This window comes from Coloeus monedula (assembly GCF_965178545.1).
Source record: "Coloeus monedula genome assembly, chromosome: 2".
Classification (NCBI taxonomy): Eukaryota; Metazoa; Chordata; class Aves; order Passeriformes; family Corvidae; genus Coloeus; species Coloeus monedula.
In genome coordinates this window covers 19,380,608-19,405,988 of record NC_138782.1, presented here as the reverse complement: position 1 = coordinate 19,405,988, position 25,381 = coordinate 19,380,608, and the positions used below count along the sequence as shown (strand labels likewise).

The following is a 25,381-nucleotide window of genomic DNA, read 5'->3' as shown; positions in this document are numbered from 1 at the left end:
TAAGATATTACCCTAAGTACTAAATAGTCTGGAAATCCTGTACTCACAGGTCTGTGTCAGATCTTCCTGCCGTGGTTGCGACCAATGGAGGCAACTAAAGTTTTCTGTGAAGAGGGAGAGGAGTTTGGTGTGAGAGTGTTTTGACATTGGAACTTGCTTCATTTGTTTAGCGCAGAAGTTTGAGTTTCTTTAGCTTCTGGGTGTGGCATGAACCTGTTGTTTATTTACAGAATAGATCGATTGAAAATGAATAAAGAGGGAAGATCAGAGTTTTAGTCTGTAGAGTAACACTAAGCATGAGAAAACAGAATTCAAATTGCAAGGCGACCTTTCACTCTCCGTTTCAAGACTTCTTAGTTCCTTAGGCTTTCTGAGACAATGCAATAATAGATTTATATAAGCAATTTGGTAAATAGCTTCACTCATCTTAAAAGGAGGTGTAAATGCTCTTTTTTTTACTTAGCATTATAATGAAATAGGAGACGAATCATGTCAAGGTGACCCACTCTCTGTACCAGAGCAGGTTTATCAAGCTGTCCTGGAACATAGCTAGAAATAATACTGTGCAATTTACTGAGAAAATATGTCACACAGCACCTTTGGAATCAAAATCTAACCTTCAAACTGGACCAGTATTTCTAGGGTGCTTTGTGATCTCAGACATGTTAAAAAATCCTTGGATTCCCAGTTGAAATTTCAACCCTGGAGATTTGAACTGAAAATTCCTACCTCTATACATTTTATGGAAAAGTGGTTTATAATAAAAATGGCCAAGGCATAGAAGTGCCTTCTCCTCTTATGTGATCTGGTTTGCGTTCATGAGAACCACACTGCACAGTCAGTTTGAAGCTGTTGACTAAAGTTTTGTGGTTTGGGTAACATATGGCTGAGATCGGTTTTCTCGGTGGTTGTATACATGACACCTATGGTTTGCTTTTCATCCCGTACCTGGAGGTCTGTGGTGATCTCCAGTACACTTGTGATATTTTTAATGTATTTGACATATTTATCCAATAATGAAGATGAAAGATAAAGAATTGGGCTTGATTCAGTGTTCAGGGATGATTGCAGATATAATTAACATTATTGCTGTTATTGTTGGTGTACAGCATCCAGGAATTTTTACTGTAGCTGTTTTTTATGTAACTGATCAAAGTTGTTTTGATACTGTGAGAAAGGTTGGATATGCTTTTTACCTTTCAAATTTCTTACCTCTTCAAATTCAGCTGAAAGAAACATAACAACAATGCCTTAAAAGTTACTCTCGTATTGGTGTTGGTGGAAATCCATTGAAGTTCATATACATATAGAATTGAAAACTGCTCCTGATTCCTTCTAAACAAATGACAAATACAGAAAAAAATATATTAGTTATCTTGGTTGACATGAATTTTCATTCTTCATTGTATGAAATGTTTTTTTTGAAAAAATCTGCCTGCTGTAAATGCAGGAGTCCTTGAATGAACTGAAGGATCACTGTTGACTCAGCTATAATTTTTTGACAGTTGTTATGTTATGGTTACAGAAAAGTCCGTCACTATCTTGTAATGATCTGGGGCTATAAAGGACACTGTTCTTCTCTGGTATATTGGGTTCTGATTAGCTACCTCCCATCAGACTTTGAAGTGTATGGTACCCTTTTGTTCAGGAGCAACAGTGTGATTATTACAGGCTGCTTCTGGGATCCTTCAACAGATCAGACAGATTTATCCTTCCTTGCAGATGGGAAAATGTCCCTTTTGGATCCTGTGTTTAGACTGCTGTTAAAATGGTTCCTCTAACAGCTGTAGTTGTTAAACATTTCCTAACCGCTTTATGTCAAATGTCAAAAAACCTGATTTTCATTATCCTGTTTAGTGTAGGCTTCATCTTTCCTGAGCCAACTCTCAAAAAGTATTCAACTCCACTAATTAGTGTTTGCTTTCAAGGTTTATAACTTACTTAAAGAATTATAATTAAAGCTTTAGGAGCCTTATATTAGCACTATGTCTACCTAAACCCCACAAATATCTAAATATAGGAGGCTACTGTGCTTGCACTACACTTTGCTTGCTATGGAGGGGCTTAGTTGAAAAAGCAGATGTACAATATATTTGTCAGATAGCTGAGATGATGCAGAAGCTGACAGCATCACAACCATCCTTCTGTTCTAAAGGTTTTCATTTTGCCCTTAGAAAAACTTGTGCATTTGTTTTTCTTGACTTCTTGACTTGACTGTTTTCTGTGAGTTAATGTTACTTGTGCTGAAGCAGTAGCAGGTGCACATGATTACAAAGTACAGTTTTAAAGAAGAGTTTTTAGTAGAATCTTTTCTATACAGTTGCTGAGGAATGTGAAACAATTGAGAAAGAAAAATAAAAAGTCAACTGAAACTTCACAAAAAAATAACAAATTTCAAATAACCTGGTATAGATTTTGTTAGATTTTTCCCTGTAGAAACAAGATAAAACAATTTCTCCTCCTTGCTCCCAATACTCTTCTTGTCCTATCCATACCGTCTCTTAGATTTCAATCTTAGTTTACTCACTCTCCAGGCCTGCTTTCAAAAAGCATCCCTTAGATTTCTCCTTCTAGGGAATTCTTTTAAGCTGTGTGTTTTTTAGATGTGCTGCTTTTCTTCTTTCTGTTTTAAACAAATTATTTTTAACTGCTTCTAAGAATAAAGTGTATTGAACATTCAAATCCCAATATGTCATTCAAAATGTTTGTTATGCTTTGAAAATTCTGTTGGTTCTTGGCACAACTCAAAGGCTCTTTCAGGTACTTTAAACTGAGAAGCCCTGACCTTTTTTCCCTACATTCAAATAGCATCAAATGAAGGCTACATAATAAAAATATATGCATTTTATATATTATTTCATTGCAAGTACAGGGGAAAAAAAATCCAAGGAACCATGCTGTCTGGAATGAATGTGATGCTGAAAAGCTGGTCTGAATTTATTTTTAAAATACTTTATGAAAGGTGTCAGCTAATTTCAATAGTCATAAGTAATGTGAAAGGAAATGGCTGTGCAGGATCAAGACTTGGTGCTAAGAGAATGTCCCCCAAATTGAATCCTTCTAGTGTTAGTTGTGGCCTTCTTCTTGCCTACTTATTGCTCAAAATGTGATGCTCGACTAGAATCACTGTAAAAACTGTTTACCTGCTCAGTGCAAAATAAAACAAAATAAATCTCCGGTCCTACAAACCTGCATACATTTAGCATTGCTTCTTAAGTTCACAGACATACGTTTTCTGTTGAGCAGGGCCTACTCTGTGGTACCCAGAACGGATAGTCTCACACAGATTGTGTTAGTCTTTATCTCCCATATGTCCAGATTCGGCCCCAAATATTTTTTTTTTCCATGCAGAAGATATATCTGGATAGCATTTGAAGAATTTCTGCTCACATCTGAGGATGCACATCAGGTGTGACTCTGAGGTGGCTTGGTCAGCTGTGTGTTTGCACAGTAAATCAGTGCTCAGTTGCATTGATTTCACTATACTTGTGTCAATTCAGTGGGCTCAGTGCTTCCAAGGACAAAACAAGGTACAGTTCTACCAAAACTACCAAATTTTTGGTTATAAACCAAATCTTTCAAGCTGTGACACCTGTAACAAAGCTGTAGCCGTACCACTCAAAGGTGACAGCAGTGGTGTTGGGGCTGTTTTGAGAGCTGCCAAAGGTTATCCTGTTCCTTTCTTTCCTTTTGTTGTAGAGTATCTGTAAATTCACTTAAAATTCAGAACATTGGAGTAGGACTGAAGTAGGGAATGTGGGATTAAGCACTAATAGAATTGCAGTAAAGAGGAGAGAGATGCAATAAATAGCAGGCAGTTGATGAGCCAGGCGGAGCACATAGAAGAAAGTGGGAGAATTAAAATTTTGGAGGCTGTAACAGGATTGTAAGAGATGTATTGTTGTAGTACTGTTTGAAGAGGTAAGATTTGCCCTGGAGGATGGAAAGAGATGGACAGATTATTTCTTTTTGAGGACTGTGGTCTGGGAAACTGAAGGATCTCCCCAGGTAAATCATTCTGCCATCACTTTCTCTGGCAGTAATACTGATTTATTAAAATATGGGTATGGGTCTAATATCAACACCCAACTGAGAGGGACAAAGACTCTCTAACAGTTTAGAGTTAAAGTGTATGTTTATTCTAGCGCCGGGCACCCGCGCAGGATAATTCCCTAATACACAGAGCAAAGGTACAGGCTGATACAGAGTCTATTTATCCACAAAAGTTATAAATATCCAAAATACAAATGCATATTTATAACATTAACACCTCTCATTCTCTGCTTCGTATGGAAATTACCTTAAATGTCATTAAGCACGCGTGGTATGCTCCCTGAATTGGGTCAGTGGTCTTGAAGATGAAGTAAAAGTGGTCTTCCTCGATTTGACCTTTCTGCCTTCCTGGGTTTTGACAATACAAATTACTTTTGGTGACCTTCCAGTTCCTCTCTGCGTGACTTTTGAATGGGCTCTTAGATGGGGAGGAAAGTGATAATTGTTTACGTTCCCTAAATCTATTTATCAATGTTTCTGTTTCTCATTCGAAGCACAGCTAAATGAACACAGAAGTGACAGGTAATCAGTTATTTAATAATCAGTTACTTGCATCTTGAAAACTCATTTCAGCTCTTCTTAACTATTAACTTTTAATTGATTCAAGCTGGGCCTAAACTCACTTCTATTTTAACTAAATTCAGCGCAGCTAACCTTCTAACTAGATCTTTGTTTCTTTTAAAATTCTGTGTTTCAATACCACCAGAAAGTGAGGCCTGAACAAATTGTATTTGATAATCTGAATTCTGTATTTTGAGTTCAATCCTCTTTCTTGTTGTCTGTAACTAGTATGCAGCACTTTTCTTTGTGTGGGGGTTAATACATTTTTAAATAAAATTTTGTCCATTTCTTTAAACATCTTAAAAATAACAAGTTTTCAACCAGTACTATAAAGAATTTTCTTTAATCCTGCATTGTCTAATATTGTTGTCACTTCCATATGCAAAACAGCTATTTTTTTTCATTCCCCAAACCTTTTGCCTTAGTTGACTTTGATCACCCCCTGGATAATTAATGAATGATTAAGATGTATCTTGCTCTGGTTACCTCTATAAAAGAGAACACTGTGACACTGTGGTGTTTTGGAGCATGAGTGTATTCTGGAGGCTTTTCAATGTATATGACAACAGGACAGTTTTCTGATAACATCTTCTGTGAAACATCATCTTGGCTGTCCTGGATCTGCTCTGTGGAGGTTATTAATTTGTTTTTTGGGGTTTTTTTCGATCTAGTAATTCATTTAATATAACAGACTTGCTGAAAAGCAGTTTTCCAATACATTTTAGGACTGAAATGATCCATTTCCTACGATGAGGAATGTAGCATTTTTAAAGACTGTTTCTGCTGGCTTTCATTGATATGGTCAAGAGCACACTGCTTGTACCTAATTGTGTTGCAAACAAACTGATAAATGCCATTTTAATGAAGCCTGAATAGATGGAATTTAAGCACTTGCTTCCTCATGTTAGCTGCAGTAGGAGAAAGTCGTGCAGAAACCTATTTAAAAAAATAAATAGCTGTTTCTCTGAGGGAGTCAGGATTGGTTCTCAGGGAAGTATATGTTTTCCTGTGATCCATGCTGGCAATTTTTGAAAGTTAAGTAAAGTGGAAGACTGAGGCGTTTGGCTTTGATTATCCAGCAATGTAAGAAGGCCTCATTGTAGAAAACATTGCTGTGACGTTGGCAGAACAGTCAGTCCTTTGTCTGAGATGAGAAATATGTCCAGAGAGGTGCCAATTCTACATGTAATAGCTTGTGCACCACTGCCAGAGTCACTTCACTGGCTCAGCTGAAGGCATATTAGACAGATTAAAAACTAAGAAACGCAGAGATTATCCTACTTTTTTTACAGAACCCCACTCTGACCTTCTGGTAATGCCAGAAGTTAACAATGATGGTGGCAAAAGAAATGTTTTGGAGATTGAGTATTTTATTTCTGTATGCAGAGAATTAGATCTAGTCTAAAAATAAGTGTTCCACTAAAGCTTTGCATAATGCTTAATACGGGAATTTAAACTTACAAACCCCCTTATGCCTTAGAGATTTATTTAAAGTTCTCAGTTTTCCACACTCATGGACAGGGGTGCAGAAGAACACATGCACTGTTGTGACAATTGGTGACAGGTTTAAGATAAAGATTAAAAAAATTAGAGCTTTCAGGCCTATCCCAAGCCTCATAAAGCTGCATGTGCATTTTCAAGTACAGAACTTGATTGGTTTTGTTCTAAACACTAGTTCCCCAAAACCTCTGAAATGTAACCTTAAGCAAGGAAGAGGAGGGCTCCTCTGTGAAAGGGGAGAATGTTTAGAGGACTCATCCTTTTGCAAGAGTAAAACCAATATATTTTGTAGTGGTGGTTTCAGATGTTCAAATTGTCTTCATTTTAATATCTTTATTAAAATTGAATAAAATATAATTTAAGTTTAAGGAATGACAAAAGGAAGGAGAAAAAGTCAGGAGAAAATGAAATCCCCATTGAAAAAAAGCCAAATTTAATTAGATTACAGTAGGTGTTTCAACACATCTCTGTTCCTCACCCTAGTACATGTTGTAAATAATCTGTGATGCACTAAGGGTTTGAGACTTTCTAAATCTTCCATAAAACAGCTCTTTTGCTGCATCTTCAATACTTTTTAATCAATGACTGTCTTCAAGTGAGCACTGGAAAAATCTGTCAAAAATATTAGCATGACTTACTGTAAAGTTAACTAGATAACTAAATTACCCAACTAACTAACCCTAACAAAGGGTTGTGAGCAAAATCTTTGCCAAATTTTGATATGTATAGGTTTGGTTGTGGCTATGGCATGTGGTGTTCTGTAACTGCTGGTGTTGTTATAAGTAATAGCAACATTTAATGACATTATTAAAATGTGTATGGGCAGGTTTATTAAATAATTCAAATATAAAAGAAGTCTGGAGTCATGGTTTTCTCATTTTTATGGAAGGCTAAGGGCCTATTGGCTGTTTTAGAAGTTAATTACTGTGTGCATCATTTTTATTAGTTTAAAACCAAAATTTTTAATTGCTTGTGTCAGATTCTGTGGGAAGTTAAGTCCTGACCCAGTGAAGTGCTGAAAGGAGAGGGCACATGGAGGTCAACCTGTTTCATGACTGTACTAACTGGGGCTAAACTTATGTATCTGGAACTATATCAGGAACAGTGACTGTTCTGCCAGAAAATGTTCACATCTCTGCTTTGTTTTTCCAAATTACTTTAACTGGCATGTCACTACTGTATTTAGCTATGCTGTGTAAGTGTGCATTGAAACAAACTATTCTGGATCCCTCCAGAGTGGCTCTTTATGCAAATTAGTGGATTTTTGTTTGATGGAAGAAACCATTTTTGGAAAGCAGAATAGAAGTGCCTAAATGAACAGAACAGAAATGGAGTTTTTTCCAAAGCAGTGGAAAGTTCTGATGTGAACAGGACATTTTAAGCAGCTCTATTTCTAGCTAGAAAGTTTAAAATGTTGAAATAACTGAAAAATGTAGAGTAAAATACCTCAAAATGATAAAAATTTCCCCATTCTTGTTGGCTGTTCATTAATGCTGTAGGTTCTACGCAACTACTTCACCCGAGGAAAGCTTTTATGTTGTAGTCATATTTGAAGTTCAGTGAAGATTTATGTTTCCAAAAAGGATAAACATTATTTGCTGTAATTTTCTAACTTTCTCAAACTTTTCTTCTAATTAGCTGAGGGGATTTTTGTTTTGTTTTGGGGGTTTTTTTTCTTTTTTTACTTTGGTCCTTTTTTTATTTTTATGGTTACTGTCTGCCTTCTGCTCTGAAGACAGTCTGTTTTCTTAAGAAAACTCATGCTTGAATTCTAATGCAAATTTGATGTCATCAGTTCTCTACAGCTGTTCTAATTCTGACATCCTCCATCTGCCTAAATAAAATCACAATTTCTGCATTTGTACTGCCTTGTCAGGTATGCTGCTTCTTTTTGTTTCACATTAATTTTTAATCTTGCTTCTCTTCTCCACACAATCTTTAGCTTGCTGATCTGGCGTCTCACTTTTTCTGTTACCGTTCTGCTCCCAGATATTTATTTTGGATATGAAAAATATATGTTCTCTGGAAAGATGTGATACTTAATGGCAGTATTGAGTATCTGTTGCAAGCAGGCTCCCAGGAAGTGTCTGGGCAAAAGTTTGCCAGACATCTGTGGGTTGAGTCCTCTCCTGAGTGACTCAGGAGAGCAGAATTGAAGGATAGCAGATTAATAAATCTCATGTTGCCAAGACAAACAGAAAAGCTGATGTGTTAATGTGTAATGAACCATTTCAACCTTCAAGAAAAAAAAATACCTCAGAATGCTAACTTTTGCTAACATTGTGATGGACATGTCTGTAAAGATATCTGTCAACTACTGTCTTAGTTACTGAAGGTCAGGGGGAGTTTGTTCTCGTGAATACAGATATAATTTTGAGAAAGGAGTCACTGGCACAGAATTTAAAGAAAAAAAGCTGTAGTTTTAGTGAGAAGAGACACTAAATTCTCTGTATTTTGCAGTTGGAAGATATGTGTACTTGATCTGGAGAGGCTATATGAAGTAAATGTAGAAGTGGGGAGGATATATTTCTCAAGTCATCCATCCTTCTCTTTTGAAAAGGTCGTGTCTTGACATTATGCCTCTTCTGCAATTTGTATGTATAGAATGATAACACACTTTGAAATGCAACTTTGCTAAAGAACATTCTGTACTTTGGGTTATTACATGGCTATTTATAATGTGGTTTTTTATTCATAAACCTGTTTACAGGCAAATAATAATGGTAGGGGAATGCTTTTTAATATAAGTTTTCTTGATTCTCTAAGTATTATCTGAAAAGAAAGGATAACCCCAGGAAAGTGTAGGGAAAAATTAGGAGTGCAAGTATGGAAAAATGTTTCTTTTTACAGTGGTTGTGAGTGGTTCTGTGATCTGTGAATGGCTCCTGTCAGTCCTTCGTTTATCAAAGTAGCTGTGTATCTTTGATCTCTGCTTTGTAATAGTCTTTTAGGTACAGATGAATGCAAGTCACTGCTGAATACAACAGTGACCCTATTGGGCATTATTTGGAGGCTCAGGAAGATGGGAAATGAAGGCTCTGGGTTTTTATGGTTTTGGGCAGTATTGCACCATGCTGACAAGAATCAGTTGGATTCCCACATTTAAAGTCTTTTCAATCATCTGGAGCAATAAATAGGACATGGATGCACGTTGGTTTATATTAAAAATAGATTATTTTTTAAAAAGCTGCCTACTAAAAGTTTAATGTATTTGAATCACCTTCAGTGTAATATTTAAAATGCATCTATTTAAAATAGAATGTAGGGAGGAGCAATCGATACCGATGAGGAAAAGAGACAAGTCTTGCGAGCAGACCAGTGAAATATTGCACCTTGAAAACTTAGAAGCTTTATTGACCACAAGCACACAAGGACTTGCTAAGTTGAGATTTAACACTTAGCTCCAGGAGTGTGTGGTACTCGAGATTTATGTCAACCTCAGTGATCCAACCAGCCAGGCTGTCTTTAATCCTTCTCCCCTCTCAGTGCTATGAAAATGACTGCTGACTCTTGAATTCATTGGTGGTATTTACAGCTCTGGCCTGAACTGCTACTGTGTTCTGTAAATGCTCTGCTTGTGGACAAAGAGCTAACTGCAAGAATCTTTATTTGTGCTGTCAGTTTTATGGTTTAGATTTTGTAACTTAAGTGATATGGCTTGGTCTTCAAAGCTTTTACTAATGATTACAGTTAATTTATCTCACTTTCCCTCCAAATCCTTCACTAATTTAGCTTTTCCTAAAAGCCTATTTCTTCTTGTCAACAATACCCATTTATTTAAGCTCTCCTAGCTTTGTCCAGTCGTGGAATTGTACCTTATCAGACCTTTGCAATAATCACAACATTGGATGTGTCACAAGTGAAAGGGTATCATAGAATTCATGTTCTAATGATATTGGGAATTACAAGTTCCAGCCTGACAGTTTTTTTGTCCAGGGTACTTGGGGCATGACACAAATGAAAAAATAAATAGCAGATTTGTGTATATAATGCAGTGAATGCTTTTAGAAATCTACTTATTTATAAACAAACAAGCAGTATGTATTTCAGAGAGAAACTGAGAGGGAGCCTGAAGCAAGACTGAATACAAACCACAAAATTTTTCTGGGGAGTGAAGCATGGAATTTTTGCATGCTAAAGTTCTATTGTAATTGATGTTTGTCATGTTTTAATTTTCTTGATTTCTGTTTCATTTCAGTGAAATACAGAGATGCTAATTCAGAAGAACCATTTGGCTTCTGTTTAAGGCACTGGAGTTCTACTGTTAGACTTACCCTAGGCTTTGCTAGCTTTTAGTCAAACCTGATCAAGGAGTTCAAGCCTTTGAGAGAGGGAAAGTGATTTTTTGGGGTTGTTTGCTTGGGTTTTGCTTTTTTAGGGTTTTTCCAGGTGTTTTTAAGTAGCAAAATAGCTAAGGAAATAATTTTATCAGGTCACAGTTGTACTCCATAGATTTCACTCATTCACTCACTCTCAACTTTTCCATCAAAACATCTGAGTGGTCTGGCCTGGATTTCTGGCCTTCAGCAGAAAGCCAGGGGCATGCTGGGTGTGAAGTACTCACTGCAGCTCTCGGGCTCCTTTGCTGACAGTGACAAACCAGTCTTTGGCCTGCTGCTTTGTCCTCGTGTTCATAAGTCAGCCGTTGTTATGGTGGTTCCTTTGCTTCAGAGTTTTGCTTACTTCAGGCTCTGCAGCTCTTAAACAATGAGCAGCAACTGCTGCCTGTTTTCTGTTGGGAATGTACGTGTGCCATATGTCTCTCCATGTTCCACTAGCAGGAAAATGAGCTGGTGTGATAGACTGCAAGAGTACTGCCATCCTCCTGTTGTCAGATTGCTGCCTTCTGTGGAGGGAGTGTCTGTGCTCTGCTCCTGTCAGAGCACTTGCTTCAACAGAAACAGCTTTTTCTCAATTTTGCATCTGGAAATGAAGTTTTCGGAGTCCTTTCCCTTTGTTAACAGGAAAGGCCATTTTTTAACCCTGATAGTTCTGCTGCTGCTTTCTCACATACATATTTTCACTTATTCACTCAAAACAGTCTTAGTTCCATTACAAATCTATTAAATATATATATAATATATAAATCATAGTGAAATCCAAACTTGCAGTCCTGAAATCTGCAAGTCAGCTGTTTCTGTTCATGAAGGTGTCTGGAGGTGCTGGAGGTTGACTTAAATTCTGTAAAGTTGTGTTTTGGTTTGGTTTTTTTTTCCCCTTCTACTGAGTGCTTACACAGATTTTGTTGCTTTGATCCTATTTCTGACACATTTATGTGTCAGCTACTTGTGTTCTTTATGTATGCATTTGCCTGAAATTAAGAAACTCAGCATACCTTCACCCTCCTGCTCTGAAAGGTCTGACTCAATGGGCTTTGCAGGAGAAGCTGGCTGATCAGAGAGCAGTGCAGTCATTCCTTACAAAGCACAGGCAGGAGTCATGATGGTGGTCAGAATGTGGGAGGGAGGGCTTGCTTCTTCAGGAGAATAAAATTTCTTTGTTACCTTTTTGGGTGAGTACAGGCAGCACCAGCTTCTCTGTAGAGAGAGAGAATTCTGTCTGTCTTGCTGAAGCCATGATGCTGTGTGAAATTCAGATTTGTTCTGATAGTAGAACAGGGCTGATATTCAGGTAATTTCTATGCTAATATAATAGTTCTAGAAAAAGCATGACTAATGGCCAAGACCATGAGGACCGAGGTTCTGGACTGCTCCTGTCTTTTGCCTGGTGATGTTCACGTAAGTATTGAGCTTTAATGCTCGCACCCTTGTGTGTTCCTCTCCTGACTGGCTGTAAGTAATAATGCAGAGACCATTTATCAAGACAATTTCACATGCAATATTAGTATTCAATACAAAAAGTGACCAGTATTGAAATAAAATAGTCTCCCCATGCTTAGTTGATGTAATTATATAAATATACTTTTCTTCTGCCCACAATACCTAGCTGTGGTTGAAAAATCTTCTTGAAATTTTTCTTGTATTAGTGAAGGAGAAGTATTTACTGTCATTCTTGTGGCACACACATTTTTGTCAGGCACAACATAGAGATGTCAGGTATTTATTTCTGTGCAATATAATTTCTGTTCATATCAGCACTACAAGATAGTTCTGCCTTGCTCTCCTCCTGTTGCAAGAGTTTTGGACATTTGAACAGCTGGTATAATATCTGATATAGTCAGAATTTGTTAAGTTCTATCTAGTATTGGATGAAGAAATAAAAAGGATCTTTAAGATTTGCACACACCCTTTAACTGAGTCAATATAGAAATCAGTTATTTAAAATGCTGACTGATTTAAGTAAGAATGAAAATTTCACCTGAATAAGGTTAGGCTGAATACTATGGCTAAATTCTAAGATTCTTTTCTTTTATCCTTGGGGTTTTGTTTTTGAAATCACTAAGAAGCTAAGTTTTAAACACATTTTTGAAACAAAATCACAATTTACTTTACTCAAAGTAAACATTGCTGCATATGTATTTTTAATGTTAATTTCTTTTCCCCAGACAACACTAAGCTAAATTTGAAAATAGTTTCAGCTGGCCTGAGATCACTTTGGATGAGTGCAGCAACACCTTCAGTCATGTTAAATGAACGCTTTAACTTCTTTTATTCTTGAATTACTTTTGTTTGTGCTGCTGTGAACTAGAACAAGGATATTAATGCTGCATGTCCACACTTGCCCCTGGTTATTTATGCATTTTTACTATTGAAGGGTAAGTGTGCCAAGCAAAATCACTGGGTTTCTGCCAAATACATGGCCCAACAAAGAATTACTGGGAATAAGTGTGTTCTCAAATTAAATGCAGGCGAAATGATGTGGGCCTAGTAAATCACAATAGTGGGAGTGTACAAGAAATGTTCCTCATCTCAGAATTATGTAGACAGTACTAAGGGAGTATTGTGGTGTCAACAACAGACAGGAAACCCACATTTCAGTGGGAACACTTCCAAACAATGGGTGATCATAGAAGTTAAGATACTCACATTTTACATGTATTTTCATATACTTTTACGTATCTTGAAACCATATGATCTCTTTGCTTCAAGCTCCAGTTTTGTAATGGTCCCTGCTACTAGGTTTTTCAATTCTGCTTTATTCACTGTAGGTAGTGCAGGTTCATTTGAAGTATGAAACAGTTGTAGTTTGTGTTTAGTCCTCTTAAGAAAAAGCATTCACCTACTGTAACTTATAGCCCTCCAAAATACTCAAAGGCAAAATAAACTTCTCAAGCTGGTTTGTTGTACTCCCTTCTGACCACTAATTCTGGAATCAAGGAGGGAGGGTCAGCTATGACATTTGTAAATAATCACTATTTCAGCATTTTTATTTTCTGTAGTCTGAAGTAGAGAAATCTTGTATGTCAGTCACATTGGGATTGTGTCAGTTGAAATTGGTCTGATTTTTTTTTTTTTGTTATACGGTGTTTTATTTAATGTGAGCAAGAGCATCAGACTTCTGACTGGTATTGATAGAGAATAGGGTCATTTTTCTGAAAGAACAATGTATTTTTAATAACTTTATCCTTGTCTGTTGAAAGGTGTTAAAGGGTGAAAGAATGCTACAGAAGAATAAAGTACATTTTTGGATGATAGGTTCCCTATATTGGAATAATAACACCGACTTTCTGTTTCAGTCTTGATCCAAAGAGGTTTTGAACTAGTTTTTCTTTTTCTCTTATACTGATTTTCTCTTTCTGACCCTATTAAGTATGTATTGAAGAAAGCTTTCAGACGGCAAAGAAGAATTTCTTTCTTCTTTCTGCTTGTCTTTCTGCTTGTTTTTGGTAGATATATTTTTTAGCTGTAAGAGGTTTCTTTCAGACCTCTACTTTTAAATGTTGAATAGTCAAATACATACAAAGCAAATTGGAGGACTCATTGGAATTCCCAGGATCACGGCAACTTTTTTTTTTTAAATATGAAGTTATAATGCATTCCTGCAAATGTCACAAGAACAACTGACAGTTAGAATATAGCAGATTCCCATGAAGTTCATGTCAACATTCTAGAGTATTGCCTATTTATATTAATATTTTTGAATGGACAAAATACAATTACCTATCCTTCTGAAAGTATCATCCTGTGTTCTGTATATGCTCTTGCTTTTTGTGCAGAAAAGACTCAAAAACCTTTCCTCTAATTTACTTTCTCTTACCCTGATATTGTTCCTTTTGTTTGTTCACTTGGCATCTTAGAAAAGCTAGCTGTGTTATATTCTTTTCTTCAAAGTAAGACAAAACCTGTCAGTTCTCTATTAAGATGTTATAATAGCTGTTTGCTTCCTGGGGGATGTTTGCATGGCAGCAGCTCTTCTTTACCCCGGGGATCCATGGATTTGTGAGTTTACAGATGGAACTGTTAGCAAGGCACCCAACTACAGGGGTTTTTCTGAGGTAACTTGCTATCATTATGCTGGTGTTATGTCAACCAAAAGACCTGAGAAATCAAAAGCTGGCATCCAAAACAACTGGTGGTCTCAGTCTGTGTCTGTCAACCTCTGACAGGCATTCCCAGATCAGGTGTTGGGACATCTGCTGGAAATGGTGGTGGAATCAACTGATCATTCAGTTGCCTCTGCTCATCTTTGAGCTGTCTCACTTCTCCCTTCCCCTTTTCCTGACACTTAGCTATAGCTGTGACAGTCTAAAGTCCTGGCAAGAAGATTTTCCTGCCTGCAAACCTGTCTCTTATTTCTGGGTTGGTTTCTCACTGCTCTGTGTGCTGTTGTCTATCACTTGCTTATTTTTATCTAATCGTTAATTTTCTTCTGCTCTTTGAAACATTTTCCATTGAAATATTCTGATTCTAAACATTTTAAAGTTAGGGTGCCATTGACATATCACTGAAGTTGTGCTGTAGGTAATTCCTGCAATGGTTTTATGGTCACTTCTTGGCTGAACCGCTGCACCTGAAATTCATATCAGCTGCCCTTGATGTCATGTAGCTTAGGGGAAGAATCAAATAACTTGTGTGTGACACATCTGTGAGTATTGTATTTTTTAGTAAAAAACTTCTACTAGAACTACCAGAATGAAAGATTTTGGAGGCATTTAATCAAGATGCCAGTTAAAATATCACCAAATTTGAAATATGGTAATTCTGCTCTGCATATCAAATAAAAGCAGCTTTTGTTTATAACAGACCAACTTGAAATATAGAGTCTTTGATTTTAAACACACTAGCAAAAATTGAAAAATGAATTAAGTAATTTTACAAGGAAACCACTATTTAGGAAAGAGCAGTTTAGGAGTGAGGAGGGCGTAAAAATTAGTAGGGTTTTTTTTTTAAGTTACCTGTATGGAATTTAAAAATGCTCTATTATTGTAGGGAGGCCCATTTACAGAGAAATGTGCTTAAAAAAAATATAGAGGTTGTCAAGTGTGGAGCCTTCAGAAAATGAGGATTATTGCTTGTGTCTTTTTTCTTTGATATCAGTAAATTGGATAGACTAAGGAGGAAAGAAAAAGGAAGAAAAGAAAAAATGAAATTATAATTTCAAGTGAAATTACAAGATTTGTTTTGAAAAATACATAAATGCATGAGAAGTGTAGGTGCCCACTCAGTGATGTGTTTTTTCTAGCTGAAATTAAGACTCTAACTCATTCTGTCTTTCAGTAAGAGCAGTAGTCATTTTAGTACCTTTTTTTTATTTTATTTTTAGGAGAAAATTACTCTTTCTGTGGTATTCCAGGCTTCCTGATTTGAGGAATATGAGCACTCTTAATAAAGTAGCTTTTATTTTTCTTATTCCTCTACACATTTAACCTGTTATAGTTACTTCACAGTGTCTTAAAGCACCTGTGAAAACAATACAAGTCCTTTGCTTGAAGGAGGAGGAAAAGGAATGAAGATCTCTTTGAACTTTCCCTTCTTCCCCAGAGTTATGTAAATTCATATAGTGAAAGCATGGCCTTTTGAAATATTCTTTCCAATCTGTGCAGTACTATTCATGAAAAGTAAGCTTAGAGATAGCAAAATCTACTCATTGAATGCTTTGTTACTCATTGCAAACCACAAGGAAATGGGCAAGTATTTGAGTTCATACTCTACAGATGCTAGCATTCCTTTAAAAAACTTTCTGTCACAATCTATTACTGGTTTATAGAGGAATTCATATATCTCAAGGCACAGCATTTAATCTGTTTTGCTTTCAGTTTATTGTCATTATTCAAGATAGTGGATAGAGCACATAGCTTTGAAATCTTTGAAAGATGGCACGGGATTGAGTTGCAAAAATGAAATGCACACAGATACCTGGGCTTTGTGTATTGTATCGGATGGATACCTTAATCATTAATTTCCTGATTAAGTAGCTTGGCGTATAGAGCAGATATCACTCCAAGATAGTTGTATTTAAAATATATAGAAAATATTGCATTTGTGGACTTAAATAATTCCATAGTTAATAGAGTGAAATCTCAGGCTGATTTATGCAACTTTTGAGATGGAGTTGTATGAAGAACACCCAGCTTCTGCAAGGATATTTATTTGACAGGAATAACTGTTGTACTGCATTGGAGTATGTCCAAGTGAAACATTTTAGCGTTACTATGGTGGAAAAAACTGCACATTTGTTAATCAGAAGGAAATAAGTGTATATTCTGCTTCATTGTATTTGGTGTATTGAATGACAAGAAGTTCAGTGACATTAAATATACAGTGGAATAGAAATGAAGATCATGTCTGAATCTTTTTAATAACATTTGTACCTATAACTAATGAAGAAGAAATGTAACACTGAAGTGCAAATAGAAATTCTAATTAAAAGTAGATTTGTGACAGTGAAAATTTGCTGTCTCTCACAAGGTAACTCTTGACTTAAGTTAACATAAGAAGATAGGGTCTTCTCTCATATCCTGATTTCAACGTTCTTGGAATTAAAGTTGCATGTAGCATAAAGAATTTCCTCAGTCAGAGGTGAGAAGAGAAAATCTTTATAAGCAGACAGTGAAATAATGAATTTTATGTGAATTTTTTCCCTTTCAAACTTTTAACAGTAATTTGTTCTAAAGGTGTCCTGGCTGCCATTTCACTCTATGTCTAGAAGAGAAGGAAAGATGTAGCTTTATCTAATCAATGGACTTGTTTCTTTATTTCAGTGAAAGCAAGTAGAGATCTCATGTTTTAAAGATGTTGCTCTTCATTGATCATAAATTTGTGAAGAGTACATTTGCAAACGTGTCCTGAAGGATTAACAGATTTCAAGTTCCTCCAGAGAATCAGGAATGGCATTTCTTTTCCATGAGTGACGTTTTTGTCAATCGTTCCTTCACCAGATGGCCACGTGGCTGCTCTTAGATATGCTAATGGTAGCTAAAGGTGTAAGATGGATGTTCTGTTCACACGGGTAGAGCTTATTCACACTTCTGAGACTTCATTTCCTAGAGTTGCCTCACAGATAGAAATATCTGTGCTGTTATGGGTCCATCCAATTCTGCAAATTGGATGCACAAGGGAATAGGAGGGATTATGCCTTGAAATGTCTTGTATGCTGTGCATAAAATCTGATAAATGGCACATAAACCCATATATGACAATATTAAAAGACTAGTAAATGTGTTAAAAGGCAATAAGAATCTCTCCTTAGAAACTGTAAATTCAGAATTTCCCAACTCAGAGGAATTTTGCCTGATCTCCAGGTTTTGGGGAGATCCTGTTCCATATTATACCTGCAGGAGGAAAGAGGGGAGGAACTTGAGGCTTTGTGAGGAAAAATAAGTCATGGGGAAACAAATCAGCATTGCTGCCTTACTTTGTGGTATTGGCTTTTCCTTCCTGAATCCTTGCTACAGAAATAGTATGTTATGGGAATTGTTGCTACAAGCGGTTGTTCTTTGAGCTGTGACATGTGATCAGGCCTGTGGAACATTCATTCCCTTACTAGTTTAGCAGTCTGCCAAATTTGAAATGATTAACACTTTATAACTGGCTAGATATGGACCAAAGACGAAGGAATTCCCCACTTCCAGTGTTTTCTCTGATGAATTTATAAGGCTTTTTCTGAGATAAACGTTAGAGCTGTAAGAAAAAAATACCCAAACATAAACATAGACCAGAGTAGAAAGTCATCTTTAACAGAGGGGTTTTAAAATTCTTAAATTTAATACTTAGTTTTTGCGTAAAGAATAAATTGTAGGTGCTTAGACTACATATTGCTGACATAAATTACAAGGAAAACATTTGGAATAGTCCAAATGCACAATAAATTTACAATTCAATGCAGCACCCTTTTGATATGAACACCACACCTCCTGACTTCGATTATACCTCTTCATTCATTATACCTCTTCATTATACCTCTCCTATCATTTAGCTCATGATCTCAGAGTTAGTTTTATGCAAACTCTGCTATTTCTGCATGAATGCTATGGAAATAAATAATATTCAGTATTCATTAATATTAGCAATTTGTGTGTGTAATGGTACAACAAATTTATTTAAAATACAGGTTGCTTTATGTGTAAGTCTGAAATGCATGTGCTTTACAGAAAATCTTGAAGTTGGTACTGGTACTGTGCAGTATGACCTAAAGTGGTGAATGCTTGGCTGAGGGAGTGAAACTCTTCAAAATTATCACATTTCACTCCAGCAAAAATTGAGGCTTTGGTGCAGTTTATTTCTTGGTGTTAGTTCTGCAGGCTGCTGTATATGAAAGATGATAATAGAAAAACATTGGTTCTGGTTATAAAGCACGCAATCATATGTGTATCTGGGTTTTAATAGGAAGTGGTTTTAATAGAACTACATCATTCCAAATTGATGAAAAAGAGTGATCTCTCAAGACTAGGTAGATGTTCTCTAACAATCAATTACTCATTTTCCGCTGTGTTGGTTTATTGAGGATGGAACTGCTCCAACTCTATTTGTTAATTGCTGTTTTATTTTCTCTCTCTAGCCATTCGTTCTAATGGATTGTGGTTGCTTTTTCAACACAGATGAGAAACGGTAGCAACAGAATTTTGTTCTCATTCTGTATGATGATTATTTTTTTGTAACTCCACAGACAGATTTAGTGTAATGAAAAAGCAAGTGCACAAATACACTTTGCTACAGACTGGAAAGCTGCCTGTCCCATTTTAGTTCCTTGCTCAGCACTTTCTTTCACAGAAGTATGATACTATAAAATAAAATGTTTCTATGTCTGTTAGTGCTTGTACAATGGACTTCAATTTGAATGTGAAAGAGGTTCCTGGATATAGTTTGTCACTCATGAAAAACAAAAACAAACCAAAACCTAACAATAAAAACCAAACCCCACAACTTTTCTTAAGGAAGCAGTCTATCCATTTGGTCTTTGGGAGGCAGACCCTTGCAGCATTTGGTGCATTTACCATCGAGTAGTTTTCACTGTTTCCTGCTTTCATTGTGTCGAGTCACAGGTGGGAATCTGGGAGCCTTCAGAAAGTCTGAATTGAAGGAGGTTGGGTTTTCAAAGAGGGTTTGTGTTCAGAGTTTTAGAAAGCAGGACAGCTTGCATACTTACACTGGTTGATTCATGTTGCTAGCGTGAGAATCTAGTATTAGCAAGAGTGAATCCTTGGCAAGAAAATTTGTTTGCTGGCTGGTAGACTGAGATTTAGCAGAGGATGGGCAGAGCTTCTATGGATATATGCCCAGGAATTAATTGTCATCAATAAAAGTTGTAACCTGATGTATCATTCATGTACCTTCCATTAGAATCAATTACATTATTTACATTATTTCTGTAATGCACCACTTGATCTTAATTGTGGTTGGCCCTGGCACCACACTAAAAATGTAGGTGCTTCCATTGATTTCCATAGTGCAAAACCAAAGCTGCCTTCAATGCATCACACTCAAAGAGCATCTCAATAATTAAGGAGGGGGGAGCATTTTCTCCTTTTGGGTAAATAAAAAAGGTGCTCATGTTTAAGGAGACATTATGGTTGTGAGGAATCTGGAACCTCCCTCTCTGATTACTGTTCTTTAAATTTCCATATATGAGTGTCAAGTTGCAAGGCTCATGAAGCCTTTGTGTGCCTTTGCAGAATGTTGGATGGAGCCCATTTCTTGACCTGTGGCATCATAACACTTGATTCTCTATGGCTTCTTCTCTCCTGATACCTACAGTGTATCTTATGCAAGGACAATTCCATACTGAAAAATGCTATGAAATCCTTGGATGGCTGAAGACACATATCTTATGAAGCAGTGGATTATCTTGTTACCGGCAGAAAAGTACATGGGGTTTGAGTAGGCAACAGTGATTTATTCAGCTAACACTAAGTGCATTGACTTCTGTAGCTATGGTGACCACTTTATATCCATATAAAAATGAAGCAGAACTTTGACACTCATAGTCTTGAAGATTGTCCCTATTCTGTAATCTCCTATTAATTGAAACAGTCACAGTTTTCAAGGAACGCTGATAATCTAATGAGGCTTCTTGTATAAAATAGGTCATTGGGTTAAGCTGAACTAATTTTTCTCAAATATCATAGCCATTGTACTGTTTCATTGTCTCACATTATATATATTTATAAATAGTAAATAATTTATATACAGTAGAATAGAATCTACCACATTTCACAGGAAATGTTTTCAGTAGCGAAATGATCTCCGTGTTGTAAATGTGTCTTCACACCTGAATTATCTACTTTCCTTTTATTTTCCTTTGTGTTTGGGCCCTGTTACCTACCTTACTTCCCTGCTGCATAGAGGTACTTTTGTGCTGCGACAGTTTTCCACCTCATTGTTAATTCAATCATTGTGAATCCTTTGTCTTTTTCTGTGGACTATACTTTCCAGTCTTTTGGTCACTCTTGCTGATCTTCTGTGTACCTTCTCTAACTTTTCTCATTCTTCATTGTCACGATATTTATTCAGTTTATTATCCTTCTTCTGTGCAGATTGCACTACTAAATATTAATGTTTAGCTAATAACCCACCAGGAGCCTGCAAGATTTTTCCAGAGGTATTTAGACTATTCAGGTTCTTTTTAAATAAGAAGGGTCCAATTTCTATTCAGAATACATCTGTGTTTCCTGAAGAATGACCTTATAAACACTAGTATAAAAACAAGTAGAATTTGGGTACATTATGCAAGATTTTAAGTACTGGCTTTTAAGTATTCACATTCAAAATTCAGTTGTTTCATCTTCGTAGTTTTATCCTGCATCTCCTAGGTCAATTAATACACAGATCTGCACCTAATTATCTCTGATTTCCAGTCTGATGTAATTGCTACTAACCTCTGCTGACCTTGGTAGGAGCTATATCAAGATTCTACTGTGGAAAATCTTGGACTGATTCTTCAAAAAAAATCTCAAACTCAAAAAACCTCATCAGCTTTAGTCTAGCTATGATCAGACTGTAATGAATGGTATATTTCTTTATAATGATTTTATGGCACTTTAATATCTTTCAGGCTAAAAGGAGTAGCTAAAGTAATATAAATTAATACTATGAAAATATATGAGAATGTGTGTTACTTGCTTCCTGAAATCAAATCCTGTGGGGCTTGTTATGGGGTGTTTAAAGTAGCCAAGAAATACAGTAAAGGAAATGTTGCTTAAAACAGATAACTTGACATATACATTAACTATCCCAGTAAAAGTCAGAAAAATATCCATGAAACACCTGTGCTGTACATACAAAAAAGTCCAGAAAGAGCAAGTGAATTTCCTATTAAAGTGTATGTGGAATCCATTAGTGGGTTCAGATGAGAGTAATGAGGTAATTTTTTTAATAGACATTGGTATAGATTAGTATAACATAATTTATATAGGAGAAACGGAAATGGAACAAGTAAATTGGTTGCCATAATATTTGAAAAACACTTACAGTGCTAGGAAACTGCTGAATAATTTTCCTGTGAAGAAATATAAACAAAGCAAAACAAACATTAGGCATATTTCAAGTGGTGCTGAAGAAATTCTGTCTCTTCTGAAGATACTCTATATAAAAGGATACTCATGGGAGATTTTTAACTACCTGCATCTCTGTTGAGTAGCACTTTCAGCAAATTAGCAGGGAAATTCATAAATTACAGAGTAGTCAGACTTGCTGAATGGAAAGTAGGGGACCCCAAAAGAGATATCCAGAGTCCATTTCTTGCTGACATGAAAGTGAATGAAAATCGGAAAAAATGGAGGACTATATCATTAGTAACCAAAAAGTGAGTTCATGTCAGAAAGGAATGCAATTTACTGATTAATTTAAGGCTGTAATTTCAGGAGGAACAGAAAATAACCACAGTGAATAAAGAACAGTGAAAATGTAGTGTTAAAATCCAGAAGGAGCATCAGTGTATTTTGCTAGAATGATTAAGAACGCAGCATGTTTTTCTTCAGCTTTAAAAAAGGATTTTGAGTAAGAAGTAAATGAACTTTAGGAATACCTCAGTTTTGCTGAAGGGATGTTATATGAAAGGCCAATATTTAAAGCAGCTTTAGTGGGGAATATGAAATTCATAATTAGGTCATGTGTAAAGAATGGTAATTGTGGTTACAAGTACTAGAAACGTGGAATCAAACATGATGGTTATGAATGGGGCAGGAACACGAACGTGTAGTCTTCAGCTTTTACAGGGAGGATTAGCAGATGCTTCAGAAGTTCATATAAAGAAATATTAACCTGAATGAAGGGAAGAGGGACATCCTGGAGTAATGTCCCCAGTTCTGGTCTGCAAATTTCAAAAAATATGTAGAAGGACTGGAAGAGGGTCCCAAGAAGTTCCACAAAGATGAAGAGTTGGATGATTTGCCCCATGAGGAAAGACTGAAGTAGTGTTGGGTCTTTTCTCCCTGGTGAAGAGAAGCCTCGGGGGACATCACAGCGTTCCAGTGCTTAAAGGGCAGCTACAACCAGGACAGAGGCTCTTTCTTCACAGGCACCAACATGGAGAAGACAAGGAGCAACGGGTGCACATTGTACCAGAAGAGGTTTTGTGTTGATATAAGGAATAAACCTGCTAAAATGAGATCAATCACTGGAATAAGCTCCCCAGGAACATGGTGGAGTCCCCATTGCTGGAAGTTTTCACAATGCCTTTGGGACAGGGTGCTAGGTAATCTCAGGCTCCTTTTCCCATAAAACTGATCCTCAGCTGATCTTCTGAGGTCCCATCCAACCTGGACTTATAATGAAAAGCAAATTGGAGAAAGTCTAGGAGAAAATGTTGATTATCATAAAAGCATTTAAATCAGTCAAGTAATAATAACTGTGTCATTATATAGACCGTGGTCTCTGGTGTGTGAAAGGTGCAGAGTGTTTGGCTGAGTTTGGGCATCTAATCCAGTTAAGAGGCACTAGAGAAGAAAGGAGAGAGAGAAACAAAGAATTTTTGTTTACTAAAGCATCTGTTTTGAAGCATTGAAATGAGAACGGAAAGATTACCATCCAAGGTATTTTGATTATCCATTGTGTTTTGTTATTAACGTGTTTATTAATAATCATTTGTGCTTAGGACCAAGTATCCAAAATGATTATATGTGAGGGTTGGGGTTTTTTTTCCCCTGTGAAATATCTGCTTGCTTTCCTTAATTGGAATATTTGGTTTCATAAATCTTTTTTTTGGTGATGTAACACCAAAGTGAACATTTGCTCACAGAAAACTGTGTGATGGGGAAAGGAGTTTTCTTCACTGTTTTTTTTCCAGCAACAGCAAATATTAATTTCCCTGACAGTTATTTGGGATGTGTAAAGCAATACAGCACTCCAAGGAAGACCAACAGCATTCAGGCACAGAAATTGATATGCTGAGGGGAAAGGTCTGGTTTTTTTCCTGAACAATAACTATAAATATTTGAAGAGTATAAATGCTAAAGCACAGAAGCACAAGGGGAGAGATGCAATGGGATTGCTAAAGTGAAAATTTAGATTGGATGACTATTAGGAAAAAATGATTGACAGTGAGAATAGATTATGTAGTGGAGCACTTTCCCATAGGTATTGGTAAAAACCCTGTATCAGTATTTGCTGAGATACTTCAGAGTAGATTGTATATAGAAGCAAAAGCTATTCTGCAGGGAAACATGCTGTTCTTGGAGAGCTGTGCTGGAGGACTTAATAGATTTGCTACAAGTCATTTATGTGAATCATTTAGAGATGTGTTACGGATTTTTTTTTCTCATTGAAAGTAGTTCTGTAACATTTCCCACTCACTATGGATCGTAGTGAGTTTGTGTTCATCACAGACTTAGTAAATCAATATCCCATAACAGTACTTTATATACATTATTCATTACACTTTTGTGAAATAAAATATTTTGAAGAGGAGGAGGAAATCGGGAAGTGTGAAAGATGTAGGATGTTTGTGTTCTGGCACAGGGAGTGTGTGAGAAGGGAGTTCTGGAAGCTTACAGACCCTGTGATGTGATTTCACTGCGACCTGAGTTTCATCCTTTATTTCTAGTATTTTTCTTCCTACTTTTCTAAAAACTGTAACTGTTCTGGGTACTCATATGGTATGAAAAGTATATTGCTTGGGAGGATACAAAGGAAATGATCACAGAAGGTGTTAGAAGTATACTTCCTTAAAAGACACGACCTTCAGAAAGAGCACTTTGTCTCCCATATGTAACAATATTTCTTCAAGAACTTGTGGAGGCTTTGCATAGGCACAAACTGGATGAAATCATTGGAGATTGGGGAGTGCAGAGGCCCAGAGAACTGGGTCATCACAGGGAGTTTTTCAAGCATTTCATTTCTTAATTCCTCTTCAATGCACATAATGCCTGCATATTTACCCTTTGAAACGCCAGTGGGAAGGACACTCATTTGATACTGAATAGCCCTCGGTGTTCACAAACTTTCAGTGTAGATCTCCTGCTGTGGAGGCTGGAAGTGATGTGTATTGAATTATCAATTTTATATTATTCCTTTCCACTTTCAAGAAATATCTAAGAGGAAGAAATTAAAAGTAGTCATGGAGGCCTTTTGGACGCTTGATGTGCACTTGAACAGCATCACTTGGTCAATTGTGTCCTCGTCCTTTTCCTTGCTCTTTTTTCCTCTGTCCATGCCAGACTTGGAAATAACTGAGTTTCCTGAGCCTCTGTGTGGGATGCTTAAAATAATTACCATAAGGAACAATATGTTCCTTTTCATTAATGCCATCCTTATGGAGAGTGCTTATTTTGTGCCCCAAAGATGGGAAAAGAAATTTTAGTCTTTCTCCCTTCTCGTTCCATTTGCCCAATGTGCATACGTTTTGCAGATAATACAAGGTGCAGGTCAGCCACTGCTTTGTTCATAAATATTCACACCTGTATAGATGGGGAAAAAAAATAAGTGACAGGTTA

At 36.5% G+C, this 25,381-nt stretch overlaps 1 protein-coding gene across 9 annotated transcripts in view; it reads left to right on the top strand.

Moving 5' to 3' along the window:
- NRXN1 (neurexin 1) overlaps window positions 1–25,381 on the top strand; it is a gene marked incomplete at both ends in the record, with an annotated part of 666,790 nt that overhangs the window by 227,450 nt on the left and 413,959 nt on the right. The gene's annotated exons all lie outside the window — the stretch shown is intronic.